Source organism: Medicago sativa, chromosome 2 (assembly GCF_051527215.1).
Source record: "Medicago sativa cultivar Bolivia chromosome 2, Bolivia_mono, whole genome shotgun sequence".
In the NCBI taxonomy this organism is placed as follows: Eukaryota; Viridiplantae; Streptophyta; class Magnoliopsida; order Fabales; family Fabaceae; genus Medicago; species Medicago sativa.
The window spans coordinates 45402972-45411943 of record NC_140750.1 but is presented as its reverse complement, the minus strand read 5'-3'; the positions used below and the strand labels follow the sequence as shown (position 1 = coordinate 45411943).

Genomic DNA, 8972 nt, shown 5'->3' with positions numbered 1-8972 from the left:
TTTGCCGCGAAAAACAGATTTTAGCTTAAATGGTTACATGTTTGATAAATTGGAAGTTTGAACTTGTCCCTCGGTAAATATAAAGTATTGGGATGACCCTTGTCACAAAAACGAGATTTTAGCCTATATGGTTACAAAGTTTGATAAATGGGAAGTTTGAAATTGTCTCTTGATGTCGCTTGATGTGAAACATGATATGTGAACCTATTTGTTTTTGTATTCGGAAAAATGAAAGTATTGGAATGGCCCTTGTCGCGAAAATTTGATTTTGGTATATATGCCTACAAGTTTGATAAATGAGAAGTTTGAACTTGACCATTGATGCGAAACATGAGGCGAAAATGAGATTTTAGCCTATATGGTTAGAAGTTTGATAAAGGTTGAACTTGTCCCTCGATGTCCCTTGATGCAAAATATGATATATGAAACTATTTGGTTTTGTATTCGGTAAAATGAAAGTGTATTGGAATGACCCTTGTCACAAAAATGAGATTTTAGCCTATATGGTTAGAAGTTTGATAAATATGAAGGTTGAATTTGTCCCTCGATGTCCTTTGATGCGTAACATAATATTGAACCTATTTGGTTTGAAATTATGTAAATAGAAAGTAATGAGATGATCCTTGCTGCGAAAACGAAATTTTAGCTAATATCGTTACAAGTTTGATAAATATGAAGGTTGAACCCTCGATGGCCCTTGATGCAAAACATGATATGTGAACCTATTTGGTTTCATATTCGGTAAAATGAAAGTATTGGAATGTTCCTTGTCGCGAAAACGAGATTTTAGCCTATATGGTTAGAAGTTTGATAAATATGAAGGTTGAACTTGTCCCTCTATATCCCTTCATGAGAAACATGATATTTGAACCTATTTTGTTTTAAATTTGGTAAATTGAGCACATGCTTTTTCTCTCCTATCATATTGTTTCTCGATGATTCTTGTCGCAAAAATGAGGTTTTAGCATTTATGGTTACAAATATGATAAATGAGAAGGTTGAACTTGTACCTTGATGTCCCTTGATGCGAAATATGATTTTTAAGCTGAGTTTGTTTGGATTTTGCTAAACTGGAAGTATGAAAATGTGGTTCAATGATCCTCAAACCGAAAATGATTTTAGTTTAATATAAATTTGATAAATAGGAAAGTTAATATTTTGTTTCGATGACAGTTGACGCGAAAATGTGATATTTGATTAAATGGGAAGAAATACGAAGCTTCTTGATTGATGGATCAATCGTTAAATATGCAGTTCTCTCAAGGTTAGTCGTGTAACACTTGTAAATTTAATTTCTTTAATCACCACAACATCTCTCTTTATTCATCTTTTTACCATTTGTTTTAGTTTGTTAAGATATTGAATTTTGTCGTCAAAATATAACCTCTTTCGTATGTTTTGTTTATTTTTTTTATCGATTGTCTTTTGAGTATATAACTTTGGAGTTTTTTTCTTTTTATTTTATTGAGTTATGTCTTCTGTTTGCCGCGAAAAACAGATTTTAGCTTAAATGGTTACATGTTTGATAAATTGGAAGTTTGAACTTGTCCCTCGGTAAATATAAAGTATTGGGATGACCCTTGTCACAAAAACGAGATTTTAGCCTATATGGTTACAAAGTTTGATAAATGGGAAGTTTGAAATTGTCTCTTGATGTCGCTTGATGTGAAACATGATATGTGAACCTATTTGTTTTTGTATTCGGTAAAATGAAAGTATTGGAATGGCCCTTGTCGCGAAAATTTGATTGTGGTATATATGCCTACAAGTTTGATAAATGAGAAGTTTGAACTTGACCATTGATGCGAAACATGAGGCGAAAATGAGATTTTAGCCTATATGGTTAGAAGTTTGATAAAGGTTGAACTTGTCCCTCGATGTCCCTTGATGCAAAATATGATATATGAAACTATTTGGTTTTGTATTCGGTAAAATGAAAGTGTATTGGAATGACCCTTGTCACAAAAATGAGATTTTAGCCTATATGGTTAGAAGTTTGATAAATATGAAGGTTGAATTTGTCCCTCGATGTCTTTTGATGCGTAACATAATATTGAACCTATTTGGTTTGAAATTATGTAAATAGAAAGTAATGAGATGATCCTTGCTGCGAAAACGAAATTTTAGCTAATATCGTTACAAGTTTGATAAATATGAAGGTTGAACCCTCGATGGCCCTTGATGCAAAACATGATATGTGAACCTATTTGGTTTCATATTCGGTAAAATGAAAGTATTGGAATGTTCCTTGTCGCGAAAATGAGATTTTAGCCTATATGGTTAGAAGTTTGATAAATATGAAGGTTGAACTTGTCCCTCTATATCCCTTCATGCGAAACATGATATTTGAACCTATTTTGTTTTAAATTTGGTAAATTGAACACATGCTTTTTCTCTCCTATCATATTGTTTCTCGATGACTCTTGTCGCAAAAATGAGGTTTTAGCATTTATGGTTATAAATATGATAAATGAGAAGGTTGAACTTGTACCTTGATGTCCCTTGATGCGAAATATGATTTTTAAGCTGAGTTTGTTTGGATTTTGCTAAACTGGAAGTATGAAAATGTGGTTCAATGATCCTCAAACCGAAAATGATTTTAGTTTAATATAAATTTGATAAATAGGAAAGTTAATATTTTGTTTCGATGACTGTTGACGCGAAAATGTGATATTTGATTAAATGGGAAGAAATACGAAGCTTCTTGATTGATGGATCAATCGTTAAATATGCAGTTCTCTCAAGGTTAGTCGTGTAACACTTGTAAATTTAATTTCTTTAATCACCACAACATCTCTCTTTATTCATCTTTTTACCATTTGTTTTAGTTTGTTTAGATATTGAATTTTGTCGTCAAAATATAACCTCTTTCGTATGTTTTGTTTATTTTTTTTATCGATTGTCTTTTGAGTATATAACTTTGGAGTTTTTTTCTTTTTATTTTATTGAGTTATGTCTTCTGTTTGCCGCGAAAAATAGATTTTAGCTTAAATGGTTACATGTTTGATAAATTGGAAGTTTGAACTTGTCCCTCGGTAAATATAAAGTATTGGGATGACCCTTGTCACAAAAACGAGATTTTAGCCTATATGGTTACAAAGTTTGATAAATGGGAAGTTTGAAATTGTCTCTTGATGTCGCTTGATGTGAAACATGATATGTGAACCTATTTGTTTTTGTATTCGGTAAAATGAAAGTATTGGAATGTCCCTTGTCGCGAAAATTTGATTTTGGTATATATGCCTACAAGTTTGATAAATGAGAAGTTTGAACTTGACCATTGATGCGAAACATGAGGCGAAAATGAGATTTTAGCCTTTATGGTTAGAAGTTTGATAAATATGAAGGTTGAATTTGTCCCTCGATGTCCTTTGATGCGTAACATAATATTGAACCTATTTGGTTTTAAATTATGTAAATAGAACGTAATGAGATGATCCTTGCTGCGAAAACGAAATTTTAGCTAATATCGTTACAAGTTTGATAAATATGAAGGTTGAACCCTCGATGGCCCTTGATGCAAAACATGATATGTGAACCTATTTGGTTTCATATTCGGTAAAATGAAAGTATTGGAATGTTCCTTGTCGCAAAAACGAGATTTTAGCCTATATGGTTAGAAGTTTCATAAATATGAAGGTTGAACTTGTCCCTCTATATCCCTTCATGCGAAACATGATATTTGAACCTATTTTGTTTTAAATTTGGTAAATTGAACACATGCTTTTTCTCTCCTATCATATTGTTTCTCGATGACTCTTGTCGCAAAAATGAGGTTTTAGCATTTATGGTTACAAATATGATAAATGAGAAGGTTGAACTTGTACCTCGATGTCCCTCGATGCGAAATATGATTTTTAAGCTGAGTTTATTTGGATTTTGCTAAACTGGAAGTATGAAAATGTGGTTCAATGATCCTCAAACCGAAAATGATTTTAGTTTAATATAAATTTGATAAATAGGAAAGTTAATATTTTGTTTCGATGACTGTTGACGCGAAAATGTGATATTTGATTAAATGGGAAGAAATACGAAGCTTCTTGATTGATGGATCAATCGTTAAATATGCAGTTCTCTCAAGGTTAGTCGTGTAACACTTGTAAATTTAATTTCTTTAATCACCACAACATCTCTCTTTATTCATCTTTTTACCATTTGTTTTAGTTTGTTTAGATATTGAATTTTGTCGTCAAAATATAACCTCTTTCGTATGTTTTGTTTATTTTTTTTATCGATTGTCTTTTGAGTATATAACTTTGGAGTTTTTTTCTTTTTATTTTATTGAGTTATGTCTTCTGTTTGCCGCGAAAAACAGATTGTAGCTTAAATGGTTACATGTTTGATAAATTGGAAGTTTGAACTTGTCCCTCGGTAAATATAAAATATTGGGATGACCCTTGTCACAAAAACGAGATTTTAGCCTATATCGTTACAAAGTTTGATAAATGGGAAGTTTGAAATTGTCTCTTGATGTCGCTTGATGTGAAACATGATATGTGAACCTATTTGTTTTTGTATTCGGTAAAATGAAAGTATTGGAATGGCCCTTGTCGCGAAAATTTGATTTTGGTATATATGCCTACAAGTTTGATAAATGAGAAGTTTGAACTTGACCATTGATGCGAAACATGAGGCGAAAATGAGATTTTAGCCTATATGGTTAGAAGTTTGATAAAGGTTGAACTTGTCCCTCGATGTCCCTTGATGCAAAATATGATATATGAAACTATTTGGTTTTGTATTCGGTAAAATGAAAGTGTATTGGAATGACCCTTGTCACAAAAATGAGATTTTAGCCTATATGGTTAGAAGTTTGATAAATATGAAGGTTGAATTTGTCCCTCGATGTCCTTTGATGCGTAACATAATATTGAACCTATTTGGTTTGAAATTATGTAAATAGAAAGTAATGAGATGATCCTTGCTGCGAAAACGAAACTTTAGCTAATATCGTTACAAGTTTGATAAATATGAAGGTTGAACCCTCGATGGCCCTTGATGCAAAACATGATATGTGAACCTATTTGGTTTCATATTCGGTAAAATGAAAGTATTGGAATGTTCCTTGTCGCAAAAACGAGATTTTAGCCTATATGGTTAGAAGTTTGATAAATATGAAGGTTGAACTTGTCCCTCTATATCCCTTCATGCGAAACATGATATTTGAACCTATTTTGTTTTCAATTTGGTAAATTGAACACATGCTTTTTCTCTCCTATCATATTGTTTCTCGATGACTCTTGTCGCAAAAATGAAGGTTTTAGCATTTATGGTTACAAATATGATAAATGAGAAGGTTGAACTTGTACCTCGATGTCCCTCGATGCGAAATATGATTTTTAAGCTGAGTTTATTTGGATTTTGCTAAACTGGAAGTATGAAAATGTGGTTCAATGATCCTCAAACCGAAAATGATTTTAGTTTAATATAAATTTGATAAATAGGAAAGTTAATATTTTGTTTCGATGACAGTTGACGCAAAAATGTGATATTTGATTAAATGGGAAGAAATACGAAGCTTCTTGATTGATGGATCAATCGTTAAATATGCAGTTCTCTCAAGGTTAGTCGTGTAACACTTGTAAATTTAATTTCTTTAATCACCACAACATCTCTCTTTATTCATCTTTTTAACATTTGTTTTAGTTTGTTTAGATATTGAATTTTGTCGTCAAAATATAACCTCTTTCGTATGTTTTGTTTTTTTTTTATCGATTGTCTTTTGAGTTTATAACTTTGGAGTTTTTTTCTTTTTATTTTATTGAGTTATGTCTTCTGTTTGCCGCGAAAAACAGATTTTAGCTTAAATGGTTACATGTTTGATAAATTGGAAGTTTGAACTTGTCCCTCGGTAAATATAAAATATTGGGATGACCCTTGTCACAAAAACGAGATTTTAGCCTATATCGTTACAAAGTTTGATAAATGGGAAGTTTGAAATTGTCTCTTGATGTCGCTTGATGTGAAACATGATATGTGAACCTATTTGTTTTTGTATTCGGTAAAATGAAAGTATTGGAATGGCCCTTGTCGCGAAAATTTGATTTTGGCATATATGCCTACAAGTTTGATAAATGAGAAGTTTGAACTTGACCATTGATGCGAAACATGAGGCGAAAATGAGATTTTAGCCTATATGGTTAGAAGTTTGATAAAGGTTGAACTTGTCCCTCGATGTCCCTTGATGCAAAATATGATATATGAAACTATTTGGTTTTGTATTCGGTAAAATGAAAGTGTATTGGAATGACCCTTGTCACAAAAATGAGATTTTAGCCTATATGGTTAGAAGTTTGATAAATATGAAGGTTGAATTTGTCCCTCGATGTCCTTTGATGCGTAACATAATATTGAACCTATTTGGTTTGAAATTATGTAAATAGAAAGTAATGAGATGATCCTTGCTGCGAAAACGAAACTTTAGCTAATATCGTTACAAGTCTGATAAATATGAAGGTTGAACCCTCGATGGCCCTTGATGCAAAACATGATATGTGAACCTATTTGGTTTCATATTCGGTAAAATGAAAGTATTGGAATGTTCCTTGTCGCAAAAACGAGATTTTAGCCTATATGGTTAGAAGTTTGATAAATATGAAGGTTGAACTTGTCCCTCTATATCCCTTCATGCGAAACATGATATTTGAACCTATTTTGTTTTCAATTTGGTAAATTGAACACATGCTTTTTCTCTCCTATCATATTGTTTCTCGATGACTCTTGTCGCAAAAATGAAGGTTTTAGCATTTATGGTTACAAATATGATAAATGAGAAGGTTGAACTTGTACCTCGATGTCCCTCGATGCGAAATATGATTTTTAAGCTGAGTTTATTTGGATTTTGCTAAACTGGAAGTATGAAAATGTGGTTCAATGATCCTCAAACCGAAAATGATTTTAGTTTAATATAAATTTGATAAATAGGAAAGTTAATATTTTGTTTCGATGACAGTTGACGCAAAAATGTGATATTTGATTAAATGGGAAGAAATACGAAGCTTCTTGATTGATGGATCAATCGTTAAATATGCAGTTCTCTCAAGGTTAGTCGTGTAACACTTGTAAATTTAATTTCTTTAATCACCACAACATCTCTCTTTATTCATCTTTTTAACATTTGTTTTAGTTTGTTTAGATATTGAATTTTGTCGTCAAAATATAACCTCTTTCGTATGTTTTGTTTTTTTTTTTATCGATTGTCTTTTGAGTTTATAACTTTGGAGTTTTTTTCTTTTTATTTTATTGAGTTATGTCTTCTGTTTGCCGCGAAAAACAGATTTTAGCTTAAATGGTTACATGTTTGATAAATTGGAAGTTTGAACTTGTCCCTCGGTAAATATAAAATATTGGGATGACCCTTGTCACAAAAACGAGATTTTAGCCTATATCGTTACAAAGTTTGATAAATGGGAAGTTTGAAATTGTCTCTTGATGTCGCTTGATGTGAAACATGATATGTGAACCTATTTGTTTTTGTATTCGGTAAAATGAAAGTATTGGAATGGCCCTTGTCGCGAAAATTTGATTTTGGCATATATGCCTACAAGTTTGATAAATGAGAAGTTTGAACTTGACCATTGATGCGAAACATGAGGCGAAAATGAGATTTTAGCCTATATGGTTAGAAGTTTGATAAAGGTTGAACTTGTCCCTCGATGTCCCTTGATGCAAAATATGATATATGAAACTATTTGGTTTTGTATTCGGTAAAATGAAAGTGTATTGGAATGACCCTTGTCACAAAAATGAGATTTTAGCCTATATGGTTAGAAGTTTGATAAATATGAAGGTTGAATTTGTCCCTCGATGTCCTTTGATGCGTAACATAATATTGAACCTATTTGGTTTGAAATTATGTAAATAGAAAGTAATGAGATGATCCTTGCTGCGAAAACGAAACTTTAGCTAATATCGTTACAAGTTTGATAAATATGAAGGTTGAACCCTCGATGGCCCTTGATGCAAAACATGATATGTGAACCTATTTGGTTTCATATTCGGTAAAATGAAAGTATTGGAATGTTCCTTGTCGCAAAAACGAGATTTTAGCCTATATGGTTAGAAGTTTGATAAATATGAAGGTTGAACTTGTCCCTCTATATCCCTTCATGCGAAACATGATATTTGAACCTATTTTGTTTTCAATTTGGTAAATTGAACACATGCTTTTTCTCTCCTATCATATTGTTTCTCGATGACTCTTGTCGCAAAAATGAAGGTTTTAGCATTTATGGTTACAAATATGATAAATGAGAAGGTTGAACTTGTACCTCGATGTCCCTCGATGCGAAATATGATTTTTAAGCTGAGTTTATTTGGATTTTGCTAAACTGGAAGTATGAAAATGTGGTTCAATGATCCTCAAACCGAAAATGATTTTAGTTTAATATAAATTTGATAAATAGGAAAGTTAATATTTTGTTTCGATGACAGTTGACGCAAAAATGTGATATTTGATTAAATGGGAAGAAATACGAAGCTTCTTGATTGATGGATCAATCGTTAAATATGCAGTTCTCTCAAGGTTAGTCGTGTAACACTTGTAAATTTAATTTCTTTAATCACCACAACATCTCTCTTTATTCATCTTTTTAACATTTGTTTTAGTTTGTTTAGATATTGAATTTTGTCGTCAAAATATAACCTCTTTCGTATGTTTTGTTTATTTTTTTATCGATTGTCTTTTGAGTTTATAACTTTGGAGTTTTTTTCTTTTTATTTTATTGAGTTATGTCTTCTGTTTGCCGGGAAAAACAAATTTTAGCTTAAATGGTTACATGTTTGATAAATTGGAAGTTTGAACTTGTCCCTCGGTAAATATAAAATATTGGGATGACCCTTGTCACAAAAACGAGATTTTAGCCTATATCGTTACAAAGTTTGATAAATGGGAAGTTTGAAATTGTCTCTTGATGTCGCTTGATGTGAAACATGATATGTGAACCTATTTGTTTTTGTATTCGGTAAAATGA

The 8972-nt window shown here is 31.6% G+C and overlaps 1 long non-coding RNA gene across 1 annotated transcript; it reads left to right on the top strand.

Annotated features, from left to right (window-relative positions):
- The first annotated feature begins 1064 nt into the window (after nucleotides 1–1064).
- LOC146946879 (uncharacterized) lies at nucleotides 1065–8736 on the top strand. Its single transcript, XR_015028293.1, has 4 exons — nucleotides 1065–1264; nucleotides 5473–5563; nucleotides 6953–7043; nucleotides 8434–8736. It is a non-coding gene; the product is annotated as an uncharacterized LOC146946879 (long non-coding RNA).
- Nucleotides 8737–8972: the final 236 nt, after the last annotated feature.